The following is an 18,779-nucleotide window of genomic DNA, read 5'->3' as shown; positions in this document are numbered from 1 at the left end:
CCCGAAACATGTACTCTGCTGCTGGTAGGTGCATCTCTGTCGTGACCTTCTCGGTGAGCGATGTTCCCGTCGACCAAACCTTCAACGAGAATGGATCTCGCATCAAAGCCTGGTTCCCTGGGGTTGACTGGAATCCTTTGCCCAACACTATGAGGGCGCCTGTCATCCTGCTGTCAAGGCACATACGATCCACTCCTCGGGGGAGGGGTGGGCACTCGACGTTGATCGTCACGATCGAATCGGTGATCATACTGCTCACGGTTTCCGTACTGATCACGCCGGTCCCCATGTCCCTCACGCCTTGGGGGCGATCTTGGGCTATGAGCCGACTGGTCTGTGTCTGCAGCAATGGTTCTGCTATGAATCCTGTTCCGCGACTGAGAAACAGCGGAATTCTGGTCTCCTACTGCCCAGAGTAACACTCTAATCTGCAGCAAGCCTCTGCCAGCCTTTGATTGGGAAGGCTGAATCGACTCTGCTATACGGGCTGCAGCTGCTAAATTCTGAATCAGAGTTCGATATACCTGCGGGGGCGGAAAGAGCTAACGTCGATTCGATTCTGGAACCCGTTGTCGCGCACGCTCGTTGAGTGCTCGCTGGAGGTTCTCCAGTCGAGTGCGCTTAGCCAAGTTTGCCAGGCACGCGTCCTCCAAGGCACGAGCCTCGGGGGTTTCTCCAACGATAGGAGTGTGCAGTGCATCCATGTTCCGATGACAAAGTTCTTCTCTCTGCAGCGACGTGAGAGGCTCGGGGAGATTTTCCTCATGGGGATGCGACGGGTCGCCTCCACCTGCGCCTCCGTCGGTGCGTGGAAACCCGGGAGGACTACGCGGTCCATCGACCATCAGAACCTCCGCTGCCGGATCACTGCTGTCGCACTCGGATGCGGTCTCTGCGGAGCCAGTCGAATAGGCCGTAGAGGGATTCGTCAGGCTCGATCGCCGCGACTTGAGGGGCGGCCGACTGGCGTGCCACCGCGTGTCTCACCCACCGTTGAAGTCTCGACCGACCGGAGTGCTTGCGCCGGCGGGAAACAGGGAGGGAGGACAACACAGGGGCCGACCGATTATGGGTCGATGGTTGCCGCAAGAGGACGCTGCGGACGCACGCGCGAAAGTGCGTTGCCCCGCGGACAGGGAGTGCGTCGACGTCGAGCGGAGCCTCCTGAAGCCAAGCGGAGTCATCGGCGATGAACGTGAGCGCGCCAAGACAGATCTCGCGGCCTTCCACCAAAAATCCGCCAGAAACCATGATGATTTGGATTGGAAAAGATCGCAACTCCTCCAACAAATCTCTAAGACACTCAACAAAGCTATGTTTATGATGAGCACGTCTCCCCTAGTGCAGCATCACTGGTGCTCCCTCTAACTTGGCACTGTTATATGTGGTTGCATGTTATGTGTGATGTCTAGCTTGTATTGCTTCTAATTTTGTTGAATTCCATCTGCTTACTTTACACATTATACTTGAATAAGACACATGTTCCTGTTTCTAGAACATACAATATCTGTCTATCACACCATGTTCTTACATCAAATTACTACTGTCGTGTAACCTGCAACAATCACTTATCATAAGACACGTTTGACTTTGGAGTGTGACATATGTTACATCTCACATTCTTTTCTAGCTTGTATTACTAATTTGTTGAAATGGCACTTATGACGAGACGGTTTAACTTGGTAGAGTGAAATTCGTTGCATCTTTCATATGGTGTCTAGCTTTCATTGCTTCTAATTTGTTGAAATGCCTTCTCCTTAGTTTACACATCATAAGCTATGAATATGCAATGCTGTGAATATGCAATGGCACTAATGACGAGAGACCTCTAACATGGTAGTGTGATGTTGTTTGCATCTTGCATATGATTTATTTCTTGTACTGCTTCACATTTGTCTAAATGCCATTTATAATGAGACACTCTTAACTTGGCAGAGCGATATTTGTAGCATCTTTCATATGGTGTCTACCTTCCATTGCATTGCTTCTAATTTGGTGAAATGTCTTCTTCTTAGTTTACACATCATAGTTCTGGTTATATCTTCCATCCTGTTTTTCATACATATTACATCCTCCTATCATGTGGTTGTCTAACATCAAAGTTCAGTTCGTCTGCATCATGCATCAATTTGTTCTAAAGAACTAAATTGTTATTCGTTTTTCTTGTCGGCTTGACTTAACATGGCACAGAGAAAGAGGAGGAAACACAGAATGGCAGGGAATGAGAAGCGGATGAATCCTGCAGATTCTGCTGGTACTGATGGTCCAATAGAAGGTCAAAGTCCAGCAGAAAATTCTACAAACACGGCATCCCATGCTACACGAGTTGCAAAAAAAGACAAACAGAAGCAAATAGCTGCCACCAAACAAGCAGAGACAGCCCTAGTTCTTGCAACACCTACCACAGTACTACCAGCTGCACGACGTACTCGTGCGTCAACTGAGCTAGCAGCACGTTCCCAAGCTCCCTTGCCACCCGACACTACTTCCCAGCACTCTTGACACAAGACGAGTTGGCAATATCAGATGAACCTTGTGAGCTTCAACAACAAGAAGGTAGTTGCTGGAGTCAAGTTACAGTTGCATGCTTCTTTATATGTAGTCTCACAGTTTGATGTACACTAACACTTTCTATGTTTGTTGTTGGACTAGCACCTAGGCGCAAGAGGAAACAAACATCAAGGATAATGCTTGATAGGTTAACTAAATCTAGAGGAGGAAGAATGGAGATCCGTTTTGAGGCAGGTTTAAAAAGGCCACGTGATGCTACAGAGTCAGCCAAGTTAGTATCAGAGGCAACGCTTGCTGTTAGGTGTCATGTACGTATCCTCCCAACATGGATTCAGTACAGGAATGACAAAGACAAAACCCAGTTCAACATCTTCCTCGACCATTTATCTGTAAGTATGGTTATGTATGGAAACTAGTAATATCGTATTGCTCTATCCATTACTTTCTAGGTTGCTGATAATGAGACTCCCATAATTTTCAACAGATGAGGTTCAAGTTGGATAACCAAGATGATGCAACCAGACAAGCTTGCACCCATGTTTTCAAGTCTGCTCTGTGACAATATTGATATAACTTGAGGAAAACTCACTTTGAAGGCAAGGCTAACAGTGAACTTGCCCAAACATCTCCAGTGGAAAATATATCTAATGAAGATTGGAGAGGCCTCGTTAAACACTAGTCCGATCCGAAGTATCAGGTACATTATATATATGTCATCAGATCACATGTTGAAGTCCTATTTACGCATGTGCCACACAAATCTATCTTCTTGTAGGTGAACTGTTCAAAGAACAAGGCCAACCGTACGAAAGTGAAATTCTAACAGACAACAGGATCTCGTAGCTATATTGCACACTGCGAGGCTCTTGTAATTAGCTGTTGTTTCACTCTTTTCGCTGTACCATATTATTAGATCTATATTGACTTGTTCCAAATGCAGAGGAAAGCCCGCAAGGACCAAAAAGTACCTGAACCAAATGCTGTGGAAATCTTCAGGGACTGTCACACCAGCAAGAAGAAGGGCATGACTACACCAGTCAAAGCCGTTGTTGTAAGTCCTTAATCCTCATGCCTTTTAACTACTACTTATTCTGACTTGTGCCTTGAACTGCATGGTTTGCAGCCAATGTTTATTACTCTTTTCAATTTTATAGACAATTGTCTTAGCGTATCATTGCACCTTACAAGGTTTAAAAGAGAGGAGTGATGTTCCTTTAATCTTCACCCGTAATCTAGTTCCATGCTGGACTTGCCCACACAACGTTACAATTGCCTGTTTATCTGTTCTCTGTTGTTTTGTGATATGAATGATGTCATACTATGCTTACCGTATTATAAACTTCGTCTCTTTATCCTTAGCCCTCAATACAATGTGAAGAAATAGACAATACATTAGCGATGGTACATGGTCATATGTTTGGAACCTGGTTTTCTTATGTACTTTGCAATAAAATACAACTAATATTTTACATGGGTTCACCAGAATAAGTTCTGTATATAGACCAAAGCTATTTTGTTTGGTTTTGCTGCCTCCTTAATATCTTCTGTTCTGGTACTACTAATGTAAAACCTCAACTTTTCAGCGAGCTATGGAAAAAATGGTGGAACCGCCACCTTGTGAAGGTGGCGAGGCAACTATAACCGCAATGTCAGCTCTTGCTGCAGTGGGTCAGTACCTGTCCACTAACAGTGCCAAAAGCACGTTCCTGCGTAATACTGGGTTGGTTGGTAAGGCAATATCGTCCAAACTGCCTCATGATCAAGATATGCAAGCTCAAAGCAATGTTGTATCTGCGCTCCAGACACAAGTCCATTCCCTAACAGAGACCCTTTGTGAAACAAGGAGAAACATTGCTCAATGTCGTCAAGATATGCATGGTTTTGAAACCAGACTATTAGACATTTGCTATGTTGTTCAGGAGCCTAGGGGAAATGAAGGCGAGGGTTATGGTGCTCCATAGGACAATACAACATGAAAACGTAACAGTCAGGTCAAATGAACTGAGCTTTTGAACTTCTGGTGGTGCATTTATCTGCTAGACTATTAAGTTTTATGCCAACCTTCCTTTTGTTATATAGTTGTAATTTGTTTTGGTGCAATACAAAATTTATTCTTAACATGCAAGCCATTTTTGTATAGTGTAGGGTGTTCCCTATATTTGCACTGGTGGCGATCTCTAATGTCGAGTGGATGTAATCTGTGCAATCGCCTTAATAGCCTAGCGTTAGTTTCGGCCTTATTTATTTCCTAGTCTTCTTTTTCCCTGGTTTGCTAGTAGCCGCAACTAGCATGGGCCATATACGGGCCGTAGGATCCATGGGTCTCCTATGGGCCGTCGATAAATGGGCCTATAATCGGTGGGCCTCGGGCCGTCGGATAAATGGTTCTACATGGGCCATAATCGGGTGTAATTGGTATCGGCCCAGCACGGTAACATGCCGTTAATAGGCCGTAGGACAGCAAAGGCTTAATTCTATCACAGGCATAACGGGTCGTTAATGGGCCAGAATATAGGACGGGCTGGAAACGGCGCAACGGGTTAACAGGCCAGAAACGGGTCGACTCTTGCCATGGGCTGAATTTGGCCCATTAGGGTAACAGGCCAGTAACGGGCCGACTCTTGCCATGGGCCAAATTTGGCCCATTAGTGGAACAGGCCAGTAACGGGCCAACTCTTGCCATGGGCCGAATTTGGCCCATTTGGGGAACAGGCCAGTAACGGGCCGGAAGTAATCGAGGGCCAAAAAGGAGCCCAAGAACGTATGGGCCGTCAATAGGCCAAAAGCTAACACGGGCTAGAAACGGTCCATGTAAATCACCGGCCATTAACGGGTATAAAGAAAATTACTGTTCATTATGGGCTAGAGTCACTGTGGGCCTGTAATGGGCCGAAAGATACGAAGGCCTCATATGGGCCGAAAGACGTTGTGGGCCATACATGGGCCGAAAGTGAAATGGGCTGGTATTATATTCAACGGCCCACATGACGTTGTTGGGCCAATTTCCTTTAGGGCCTAATGGGTCGTGAGTTAACGGGCCGTAAAATGGGCTATTTGCGAAGAGACCATTAACAGGCTTTTCATGGGCCAGCCCGTTAACTTTTGACCAAGTCAAACGGGCCGACTTTGTAAGCTAAATGGGCCACTGTTGGGCCGTGCCACGTGTCGACATATCATAGGCGCCTATCTGACCCACTGCCAAGCTGACACGTGTTTCGTCCGGCCAATAAGAATTTTACACATGGAAATTTCCCATTGGTCGGGGCTGTTAACGAGTTATCGGATCCAAAACCCGACCCGATAGCTTAACGGCGTTCCGTTATGGTGGATGCCACGTGTCGGTCACCCTTGACGAAAGCACTTCTGTGACACGCGATTTATCATCATGGAAGTGGACACTTCCGTGATGATAATTTTGGTAATGTCATGGAACACTTCTACGACAGCATAGGTATGACTATCTTGATTCTGTCATAAATTTGTCATGGATGTACATGCATGACAAAAAAAGCGACCTACTATGACAAACACGTATCATCACGAAAGTGTATTTTTTTCGTAGTGCTAGCATGAGAAGGAAAGGCAAGCTCAACATGTTGGATGATCCATGACAATATAATTTATCTCAGATGAAAGAAAACATAACCCATTACGTTTTCTTCCTTGTCCAAAGTCAACTCTTTAGCATATCATACTTTAATGAGTGCTCACAATCATAAAAGATTTCCAAGATTGTATATTTATATGTGAACCTCTCTTTCTTTATTACTTCTTATTAATTGCAACGATGACCAAAACTATGTTTGTCAACTCTCAACAACTTTTATTCATCATACTCTTTATATGTGAGCTCATTACTCTCCATAAGATCCATATGATCTCTTTATTTCTTTTTATCATTTCTCTTTTTATTTTATTCCCTCAAGATCATAGCAAAATAATCAAGCCCTTGACTCAACACCAATATTTATTATATATAGCTCACAGACTCGATTACATAGAAGGATCATAAAGCAAAACTCACAACTAAATCATACTAAAAATTTATTCTACTAGATCAAGATATTATCAAAAGGATCGAACTAAGAAAAATGGTAAAGATAAAAGTGATGGTGATACGATACCGGGGCACTCCCCCAAGCTTTGCAGTTGCCAAGGGGAGTGCCCATACACGTGTGATTATGTCTCCTTCTTCGGGGGTGGTGATGTGATATTCTTGGCGATGATGCCCCTCAGGATACGATTCTCTTCCTCGAGCTTATTGAATTGCTGCTTGAGGGTCATTATTTCCTTACGGAGCTTGCCAATGATGGCTAAAGCTCCTTTCACCCAAGGATGTTGCATAGCTGCGGGAGAACAAGTAACACTCTTTTCCATATTTTCATAAGAAAGAAATCTAACATTGGAAGGGATGACTGAGTTTGGAATAGCTGAGCTCTGTAGTTCCCCCATCGTGAATCCTGCCCAGGAACAAGAAGTAACTTCTTGGTCCTCCTCCATGGCATCTATCCTTTTCAAGTCATCTTCCATCTCTTCCTCCGTTGAGGGCCGAAAGTGATAGGCATCGTTGTTTTCCCCTAGACCTGGTGTTGGATGAGACACCCGACTCTCCCTGACTGACTCTTGAGAAGACATCTTGCGCTAATCTGCGGCAGAAACATCTCAAAACAAGAACAAGGGATAATTGCATGTCACGGTGGTCAAAATCTTCGGGAGATTATATAATGATTTTTACCGATTAAAAGAACTATCGTGCAAGAAAACGGAGTCCGGGTAGCACACGAGGTGCCCACGAGGCAGGGGGCGCGCCCAAGGGGTAGGGCGCGCCTCCCACCCCGTGGAAGCCCCGTGTCCTTCCCGGACTGCTTCTTATTTTCCTGTTTTTCTAAATATTCCAAAACGAAGAAATATTTCCATTAGAACTGTTTTGGAGTCGGTTTACTTACCGTACCACGTACCTATTCCTTTCCGGAGTCTGAAACATTCCAGAAAGTGCCCCTTATGTATTCCTCTGGGGTTACGGTTTCAATAATATTAGTTTCAATATTTATAGGATTACCTAAGATATAATTTTTAATTCTTTGACTGTTCACCACCTTCAGATTTGTGCCTTCGAAGTTGTTGATTTTTATGGCACCGGAATGATAGACCTCCTCGATAACGTAAGGACCTTCCCATTTAGAGAGAAGTTTGTCTGCAAAAAATCTTAAACGAGAGTTGTATAGGAATACATAATCACCTACATTAAACTCACACTTTTGTATCCTTTTATCATGCCATCTTTTAACTTTTTCTTTAAACAGCTTGGCATTTTCATAAGCCTGGGTTCTCCATTCATCCAGTGAGCTAATGTCAAATAACCTCTTCTCACCGGCAAGTTTAAAATCATAATTGAGCTCTTTAATGGCCCAATATGCCTTATGTTCTAGCTCAAGAGGTAAGTGACATGCTTTGCCATAAACCATTTTATACGGAGACATACCCATAGGATTTTTATATGCAGTTCTATAAGCCCATAATGCATCATCAAGTTTCTTGGACCAATTCTTTCTAGATCTGTTAACAGTCTTTTGCAAAATTAATTTGAGCTCTCTCTTACTTAATTCTACTTGACCACTAGACTGTGGGTGATAAGGAGATGCAATTCTATGATTAACATCATATTTAGCAAGCATTTTACGAAAAGCACCATGAATAAAATGTGAACCACCATCAGTCATTAAATATCTAGGGACTCCAAATCTTGGAAAAATAACTTCTTTAAGCATTTTAATAGAAGTGTTATGATCAGCACTACTAGTTGGAATACCTTCTACCCACTTAGTCACGTAATCAACAGCAACTAGAATATGTGTATATCCATTAGAGGAAGGAAAAGGTCCCATATAGTCAAAGCCCCAAACATTAAATGGTTCAATAACAAGTGAATAATTCATAGGCATTTCTTGATGTCTACTAATATTACCAATTCTTTGACATTCATCACAAGATAAGACAAACTTACGGGCATCCTTGAAGAGAGTAGGCCAATAAAAACCAGACTGCAATACCTTATGTGCAGTTCTATCTCCAACAAGGTGTCCTCCATAAGCTAATGAGTAACACTTGCCTAGGACCTGTTCCTGTTCATGCTTAGGTACACAACGTCTAATAACACCATCTACTCCTTCTTTATAAAGATGTGGGTCATCCCAAAAGTAATGCCTCAAATCATAGAAGAACCTTTTCTTTTGCTCGTATGTGAAACTAGGTGGTATAAACTTAGCAACAATGTAATTAGCATAGTAAGCATACCATGGAGCAGTATGAGAAGCATTTATGACATTTAATTGCTCATCAGGAAAGCTATCATCAATAGGTAGTGGGTCATCAAGCACATTTTCTAACCTAGACAAGTTGTCTTCAACGGGGTTCTCAGCTCCCTTTCTATCAATAATATGCAAATCAAATTCTTGTAGCAAGAGAACCCATCTAATAAGTCTTGGTTTAGCATCTTTCTTTTCCATAAGATATTTAATAGCAGCATGATCAGTGTGAATAGTTACTTTTAGAATCAACAATATAAGGTCTGAACTTATCACAAGCACATACAACTGCTAAGAATTCCTATAAAATCCGGCATGACCAAGGAAACTTCTTATACCTTTGATGTCCTTGGGACATGGCATCTTCTCAATAGCATCAACCTTGGCTTTATCAACCTCAATACCTCTTTCAGAAACTTTGTGCCCCAAGACAATACCTTCATTAACCATAAAGTGGGACTTTTCCCAATTCAAGGCAAGATTAGTTTCTTCACATCTCTGCAAAACTTGATCAAGGTTGCTCAAGCAATCATCAAAAGAGGATCCATAAACAGAGAAATCATCCATGAACACCTCACAAATCTTTTCACAAAAGTCAGAGAATATAGCCATCATGCATCTTTGAAAGGTAGCAGGTGCATTACATAAACCAAAAGGCATATGTCTATAAGCAAAAGTACCGAAAGGGAAAGTAAAAGTCGTCTTTGATTGATCATCAGCTGACGCATGTATTTGAGAGAAGCCAAAGTAACCATCTAGACCTGCTTGGATAATCTTTCTAGCATTTGATCAATAAAAGGAAAAGGGTAATGATCTTTTTAGTAGCCTTATTTAATTTGCGGAAATCAATTAACATCCTATAACCTGTAATAATTCTTTGCAGGATCAATTCATCTTTATCATTAGGAACAATAGTAGTACCTCCCTTCTTAGCGACACAATGGACAGGACTTACCCACTGACTATCAGCAACGGGATAAATTATACCTGCCTCAAGGAGATTTAATATTTCCTTTCTTACCACTTCTTTCATCTTAGGATTCAGCCGTTGTTGGTGATCAATAACTGGTTTGGCGTCTTCCTCCAAATTTATTTTGTGTTGACATAGAGTGGGACTAATGCCCTTAAGATCATCAAGAGTATATCCAATAGCAGCACGGTGCTTTTTCAGTGTTTTCAATAATTTCTCTTCCTCCTTCTCTGAAAGGTTAGCACTAATAATAACAGGATATATTTTCTTTTCATCAAAATAAGCATATTTAAGAGTATCAGGTAATGGTTTAAGCTAAAACACGGGATCACCCTTGGGTGGAGGAGGATCCCCTAGGATTTCAACAGGCAAGTTGTGTTTCAAAATAGGTCCCTGTTTAAAGAATACTTCATCTAATTCCCTTCTTTCATTCATGAACATATCATTTTCATGGTCTAGCAAATATTGTTCTAAGGGATCAGTAGGAGGCACGGCAATAGAAGCAAGACCAATAATTTCATCTTTACTAGGCAATTATTTATCATGGGGTTGTCTACAAAATTTAGCAAAATTAAACTCATGAGACATATCCCCTAAACCAACAGAAACAATATCCTTATTGCAGTCTATCTTAGCATTGACAGTATTCAAGAAGGGTCTACCAAATATAATGGGACAAAAGCTATCTTGTGGGGAACCACGAACAAAAAAAATCAGCAGGATAATTAACCTTCCCACACAAGACTTCAACATCTCTAACAATCCCAACTGATGAAATAGTATCTCTATTGGCAAGCCTAATGGTAATATTGATATCTTCTATCTCAGCTAGTGCAATATCATGCATAATTTCTTTGTATAAGGAAATAGGTATTGCACTGGCACTAGCAGCCATATCACATAAGTGTCAAGACCGGATTTTCGGGATATTAATTTCCCAAAAGCGGCCCTTGTGCTCACCAGCCCCAGGATTACTGTTAGCTGATGAGACACCAACTTGTTACAGAAACTCCAAGCAAAATACAAAATATGTAGTACAAGAGCATTCTGGCCTATGGGTACAACAATTGGTTTCTAGTGGTTGATGGTGAAAGCGGTTTGCGGATCATCAGCGTCTATGGGACTCCATTTCCCACAGGAACAGCTGACCAGGATAACTCCTATCTTCGCGAGGCTGCTATCATCATTGCGTAGGTTCCGGGGCTGTCATCACAACGCTCCTCTCCACGCAAGAAATCTGGCCAAGACAATAGCCAGGGACAAGCCAGTGAGTACTTTGAATGTACTCGCAAACATTAAGAACACAGGTATAATATAGCCACTGATAATCATGCTTTGAAATATTCTATGATTACTTCTTCAGTCATAAATGAAGCTCATGATGCATGCAAGCAGGTTAATCATGTCATATATGAATATGCAATCAGCGAGTAGAAATAGAATGCACCGATCGGGTGTCTGAAGTGACGCCTCGAAAGGATAACAATATAAAGTATGCCTCAGTCGGGCGTCTAAGCGACACCACATAAAGGGCTTATAAGTAGATGAAATGACAAACATGCCACAGTCGGGCGTCTGAGCGACACCACATAAAGGGCTTATAAGTAAATGAAATGACAAACATGCCACAGTCGGGCGTCTGAGCGACACCGCATAAAGGGCTTATAAGCAAATGAAATGACAAGCATGCCACAGTCGGGCGTCTGAGAGACACCACATAAAGGGCTTATATAGGAATAATCACAGTGAATATCCAGGAGGTAGAACCGTCCCAGGGATACTCATAAATTTCAAATAATAAAAATGATTAGTCCACAATAATAATAATCATATGTCACAGATCATAACTAATGTTCTGGTTCAGTAGTTTTTCCTCCGAAGACCGACACTAAGACCGACACTTGACCCATCCCAGACTGTAGTCCTTAACCATGGACATAGCTATTCGAAAGGTATAATATCTCTACAGAGGGTGTACTCTTTACCCACGAGTAACGGATTCCTTTAGTCCATCGGAACTAATTCCGTCTACGGTCTTTTAGTCGAAAACACACCTGACTTGCACACACCAGCTTAACTTTACTCGTGTCTGGAATCACCGATGACACCTGTTAAGCAAAACTCTAAGTGGGGAGGCTACAACCTCGCGTAGCATGGGATCCAATTTCTATCGCGCGCTCTAAGGGGTGCCCCCCTCTCGGTCCCAACCGGAAACACCCATGCCCCCGGACCAGGTGGCATGCCTACCGGATGCAGCCGGTATCTTCCACCATGGCCTCTTTGTACGGTGTGTGCTAGACAGGGGTTGACAACTTACTGAATCGTACCCTACCTACGGCAGGGACAAGTGGCAGCACGAAACAAGTATGGGGGTTACTGGAACAAGACTCGATCTACGGCTGACTCAGGAGGCTTAAGTATTTCCTGCATGATTAGTATAACAAATATGTTTCAATCAAACAGACAGTATCACTACTCATCATACCTCATCTTGCCATACCGGACACAACCGTCCCGATGGGGAACCAGAGATAAGCTCGTGTCTACCCAAGACAGAGGCTTTCTCTGCTTCCTTCCGGTAGGCAAAAACGGCATGTGAGAATGATTACTATCGCAAACATATCAAGTTCCAATAGTATGAGATCACCAATATGCACCCATGAGTATGATCATATCCTCACAAAGAAAATAACTAATACTCCGCGTCACAGCGGTGTTGTAACTGTATCAAACATCACACGATAATATTATGCCAGGGTTCCAAAATGCTTGCCTTCAAGGTGTGGAGAGGTGAGGTGCTCTCCAAAACTTTTGAAAGTTTTCTTCTCTCTCCAACAAATCCTATTTTAAATAAATTTGAATTAACACATACTTTAAAAATAGTACAAAAAAGTTGTTTGGAAAATTTTGAAATAAATATGAAAATAAACTAGACAATATTTGGGAAACAACAGAAAAAGAATCAACTCATTTGGATTTATATTTAAAAAGTTATAGCCAGTCAAAGTTTAGTCAAATTCTGTTTTTAAAATAAAACAGAAAAAGGAAAACGCTTCGATGCAAAATACACTTTCGGGGTAGGGGATACGTACTCGAGACTTTACGCTTTCACTATCCAGCGTGGACGGGCGCGTGGGTCACTGACAGTGGGTCCACGGGGCCCACTGGCCAGGTTTGACGAGTCGTCTCTCCCTCCTCTTCCTTTGCCCGAGCGGAGGTGGGACTCTGGCGATCGACGCCAGCGAACGACGGCTCCTCGAGGGCATCCGAGGGCAGGGATGGACTCGCCAGACCGGGGCGGTCCTCCCGGTGGTCGTTGGGTCGTTGGGGGTGGAAGGACTTGCCGGCGGCGAGCTCCGCGGCGGAGGAGGCTTCGGGTGGTTTGGGGTTTTGCTTTACGGTGGTTCTGGGTCGCATTTGAGGGGCTGGGCAGCTTCGCAAGACCAAGAGGAGTCGGGTGGTGGCGCTGGATGGGCGGGGAGGGCTCTGGTTGCGGTGAATGGGGCCGGAAGGCGGCGGCGGCCGAATCGGCCGGAGACGAGGGAGAAGGCTTCCCGTCGTCGATGGCTGGCCATGGGGGGCCCTGGAGGAGTGGCCTGAGGTTTCCTGAGGGCTCGGTTGAGCTCGCGGGTCCTTTTATAGGCAGCCAGGGTCGACTCCGCGGCTGCCGTGGATAAGCTCGGCGGAGAACCGCCGTTCTGTTGCTGCAGGGGACGTGGCGGCGACGAGCGCTTGCAGACGAGCTTGTGGATAAGCTCGGACTGCTCCAGAGGGCAGCTGTCGCACGCGTGTGGCTCAAGCGGCGCCGTCCGGGGCAGGAGCCCACTGTGGCCGGTCGCTAGCCGCCTTGGCCGACCTGACAGCGGTGCTGTAGGGCGCCAGGGGCGGCTCTGCAGCGAGGGAGGGGGCGGGCGTGCTGGCTGCGAGTGGGGAGAGGCCAGAGCGGGCGCGGGGAGGCGGCCGTGCGACGCGGCGGCTCGGGCGCCCGCACGTGCAAAACGCGCGCTCTGGGAGCGCCCAGAGCACGCACGAGACATGCTCGACAGAATGCCAAGGCTTGCTAGAGGATTAGGGCGAGGCTCGGGATTAGCAGGCCTGGGTTAGGGTTAGCTAGGAGCTTAGTGGACATGTTAGTTTGTCCAGAGGTGCAAGGTCACAGTGCAAAGACAAAAATCATGTCAAAGCTGTCCATGCACTCAAGGTGTTTGCCAGAATGCCAATGGCATCTAGGCAACTCTTGGGGTGGCCCAAATTTCCAGATTGGGGTCTCTTTAGATGATACAGAGGGTGGTGAGGTTAGTTTGCCAAAAGCTCAAACTTGTTAGTGTAAGTTTTGCAAAACTCCAGTTCTGGACAGAAGGAAAAGGGCATAATTTCATGAACCAAAAGTGCTCCAATGAGTCCAACCTCCTGGGCTTAAGGGTTTGGTATGGTGTACTACAAGCAGGAGAAAGCTCATGGTCACTAGAGCAAAATTTAATAGGGATGCAATACAAATCAGCAAGCTGGACCAGAATGAAAAAGAGGTTGATTCACTCAAATCTTTCAAAGAACATCAATGGGTTTTTGCATAAAGTTGAATAATATACTCCTATGAACATCCCAAAATTTTGGTGGAAGTTTTAAAGAAATATTTAATTAGGTTGTAGTGCAAAACTGCCACTGGACCAAATTTGAAAACTTGTTGTAGAGCTCAAAATCTCCAATGAACAGAAGATATTTTTTCATAAAAGTGATTTAAAAACATCACATGACACCTCCAAATTTTGGTTGGAATTTTAAATAAATTTATCAAATGGTTGTAGTTCAAATATAGCTCCAAAATTAATAAAAATTCACCTTAGGGAATAAAGCTCAGAGAAAAAATAATTATGCAAATAAATTCCACTGATAATAGAAATGTTTTTCTTGAAAGGGCAAACAAGTCCAATAATATATTTGGAAAGTTTTTTTCCACTTGAGGTAAAAACTCCATAATAATAAGGTAAAAAAAGGATCTGAAACCAAAAGAACATCCAGAAAATAAAAGTTTAAATTTCCTGGCAAAATTTTAATTAATAAAACAAGGTTAAAAGTTTGGGGTGTCACAATAAGCCATGATAACAATGATCTCCTATTTTAACAGAAATAACATGCATGCCTACAATAGGTCTGTGTTTATTTTTAGCATCAGGTCTAGCAATTCTAGCAGCTTCATCACAGAAGTAAATAACATGCCCATCAATATTATCGTCCAAGAGATCTTTAACCATAGCAATTTTAGGTTCAAAATTAATTTTCTCAGGGGATTTAGGTGTCTTAATATTACTTTTGTTGACCACAGTTGAAGCTTTAGCATGATTCTTTATTCTAACAGGGAAAGGTGGTTTCTCAACATAAGCAATAGGAACAACATGATCAACTTTAATAGGTGCAACTACTTTTGTTTCAATGGGAGAATTATATTTAAACCACTTCTCCTTGGGGAGATCAACATGAGTATCAAAAGATTCACAGAAAGAAGCTACTATCGCAGAGTCAAGTCCATATTTAGTGCTAAATTTACGGAAAACATCGGTATCCATAAAATATTTAACACAATCAAACTTAGGTGTTATACCTGACTCCTTACCTTCGTTAAGATCCCAATCTTCAGAGTTGCGTTTAATTCATTCCAATAAATTCCATTTGAATTCCATAGTCTTCATCATAAAGGAACCAGTACAAGAAGTATCGAGCATGGAGCGATTGTTGTCAGAAAGCCGAGCATAAATTTTTTGAATATTCATTTCTCTTCAGAGCTCTTGATTGGGGCATGAATATAACATTGACTTAAGCCTCCCCCAAGCTTGATCAATGATTTCTCCTTCGCGAGGCCAAAAATTATATATATAATTACGATCACGATGAACAAGATGCATAGGATAAAACTTCTGATGGAATTCCAATTTCAACCGTTTGTAGTCCCATGATCCCATATCATCACATAGCCTATACCATGTCAATGCATCTCCCTTCAAAGATAAAGGGAAGACCTTCTTGATAACATCATCGGGCATACCTGCAAGCTTAAATAATCCACAAAATTCATCCACATAGATTAAGTGTAAGTCTGGATGCAATGTTCCATCTCCTGCAAAAGGATTAGCTAGCAGTTTCTCTATCATACCTGAAGGAATTTCAAAGTAAACATTTTCAGTAGGTTTAGTAGGTTGAGGAGCAACTATTTGCTCTACCGGTCGGGGTGAAGATACCCCGAACAAGCCCCTCAAAGGATTATGTTCCATAGTAACAAGTGACCGTAAATTTCAGCACACTATATAAATTTTTCCTTACCAAATTCCACCTACCAAAGGCGCTTCACTCCCCGGCAACGGCGCCAGAAAAGAGTCTTGATGACCCACAAGTGTATGGAATCTATCGTAGCCTTTTCGATAAGTAATAGTGTCGAACCCAACAAGGAGCAGAAGGAAATGATAAGCAGTTTTCAGTAAGGTATTCTCTGTAAGCACTGAAATTATCGGTAACAGATAGTTTTGTGATAAGGTAATTTGTAAGGAGTAGCAAGTAATAAAAGTAAATAAGGTGCAGCAATATGGCACAATCCTTTTTGTAGCAAAGGACAAGCCTTGACAAAGTCTTATATGAAGGAAAGCGCTCCCGAGGACACATGGGAATTATCGTCAAGCTAGGTTTCATCACGATCATATGATTCGCGTTCGGTACTTTGATAATTTGATATGAGGGTGGACTGGTGCTTGGGTGCTGTCCTTACTTGGACAAGCATCCCACTTATGATTAACCCCCATTGCAAGTATCCGCAACTACAACAGAAGTATTAAGGTAAACCTAACCATAGCATGTAACATATGGATCCAAATCAGCCCCTTACGAAGCAACGCATAAACTAGGGTTTAAGCTTCTGTCACTCTAGCAACCCATCATCTACTTATTACTTCCCAATGCCCCCCCCCCTAGGCACAAACAATGGTGAAGTGTCATGTAGTCGACGTTCACATGACACCACTAGAGGGATGACAACATACATCTCATCAAAATATCGAACGAATACCAAATTCACATGACTACTAATAGCAAGACTTCTCCCATGTCCTCAGGAACAAACGTAACTACTCACAAAGCATATTCATGTTCATAATCAGAGGGGTATTAATATGCATAATGGATCTGAACATATGAACTTCCACCAAGTAAACCAACTAGCATCAACTACAAGGAGTAATCAACACTACTAGCAACCCACAGGTATCAATCTGAGGTTTGGATACAAAGATTGGATACAAGAGATGAACTAGGGTTTGAGGTGAGATGGTGCTGGTGAATATGTTGATGGAGATTGACCCCCTCCCGATGATAGGATCATTGGTGATGACAATGGTGATGATTTCCCCCTCCCGGAGGGAAGTGTCCCCGGCAGAACAGCTCAGCCAGAGCCCTAAATTGGTTCCGCCAAGGTTCCGCCTCGTGGCAGCGGAGTCTCGTCCCGAAAGCTTGCTTCTTATTTTTTTTCTCAGATGAAATACCTCATATAGCAGAAGATGGGCATCGGAGGGCCACCAGGGGGCCCACGAGGTAGGGGGGCGCGCCCCCACCCTTGTGGCAAGGGTGTGGCCCCCCTCTGGTACTTCTTGCGCTTAGTATTTTTTATATATTCTGAAAAGTGCTCCCGTGGAGTTTCAGGACTTTTGGAGATGTGCAGAATAGGTCTCTAATATTTGCTCCTTTTCCAGTCCAGAATTCCAGCTGCCGGCATTCCCCCTCTTCATGTAAACCTTGTAAAATAAGAGAGAATAGGCATAAGTATTGTGACACAATGTGGAATAACAGCCCATAATGCAAAAAATATCGATATAAAAGCATGATGCAAAATGGACGTATCACATATATGATAAGCAATACTAGGTAGTCTTACGTCCACACGTATATAGCAGTGCTACTAGGTATATATAGTTATACAGCCACACACACATATATGTAGTTCTAGATGATATCGATGACGATCATCATCCTCAATCCTGGGCGGTGGGTGTTCCTAATAGTAATTAGGATGGCGTGTACAACATGAAGATTCTTATCAATGAGGAATCTCTTCCACCCAACCGAGCTTAAGTGTGTGCGACCGTCCGTGTCCACACCATAAGTACAGGTGGTGACGGAGCCCCTTGTGGTAAGGCGTATTCCAGCTGAGCCTTCTTCATCAGGCTCGATACCAAAACTCACAAATAGGCTCTTTGGCAATTTCTGAATAAGAAAAACATACCAACTAATATGTAGCCTCGCACATAATCTTGCAAATATATTTCTGCTAAGTATAGATTTCTACACTATCAAAAGACACAGTACTACACATTTCTACTAAGCATGGATTCTACTAATAAGTATGGATTATCTACACTATTAATAGTTCATTGGATTCTACACTAATAAGCATGTCATCGGACTCTACACTAAAGCATATCATCGACTAGATTCCACACAATATATCATTGGACTCTACAATAAGCATATCATCGGATTCACAAAGCATATCATCGGATAATTTGCATTTGTAAGTATAACAATAAAGCATATATATATATATATCATCAAATTACTACAGTTAGTATAACATACCATATCATGCCGATCAACCATGGTAGTTGTCACTCGGGTCACGAATGGCACCCCGACAAAGTCATCACGTGGCGGAATTATGTCCCATGGGTTGCACACCTCCTCCTCACTCGGCCTCATTCTTTGAGCATAGATGGCTTCATGAAGTGGGTCCTCATCATCTTCATCAAGTGGGTCCTCATCATCTTCCTCCTTGTTGGTATAAATGCCAGCCAGCTTGGGTCTTTCTGCTCTGAAGGAGAAGCTGATCAACTCATCTCCAGTAACACCCATGCGGGCGAGGAAACAAGCCCATCCATCTCCTTCAATCTGTGACATATTGCGTCCTTTCTCGACCTCCATAGTGTAGGTGAAGGAAATATGCCCTAGAGGCAATAATA

This window comes from Triticum dicoccoides, chromosome 2A (assembly GCF_002162155.2).
Source record: "Triticum dicoccoides isolate Atlit2015 ecotype Zavitan chromosome 2A, WEW_v2.0, whole genome shotgun sequence".
Taxonomy (NCBI): Eukaryota; Viridiplantae; Streptophyta; class Magnoliopsida; order Poales; family Poaceae; genus Triticum; species Triticum dicoccoides.
This window is presented reverse-complemented; position numbering follows the sequence as displayed.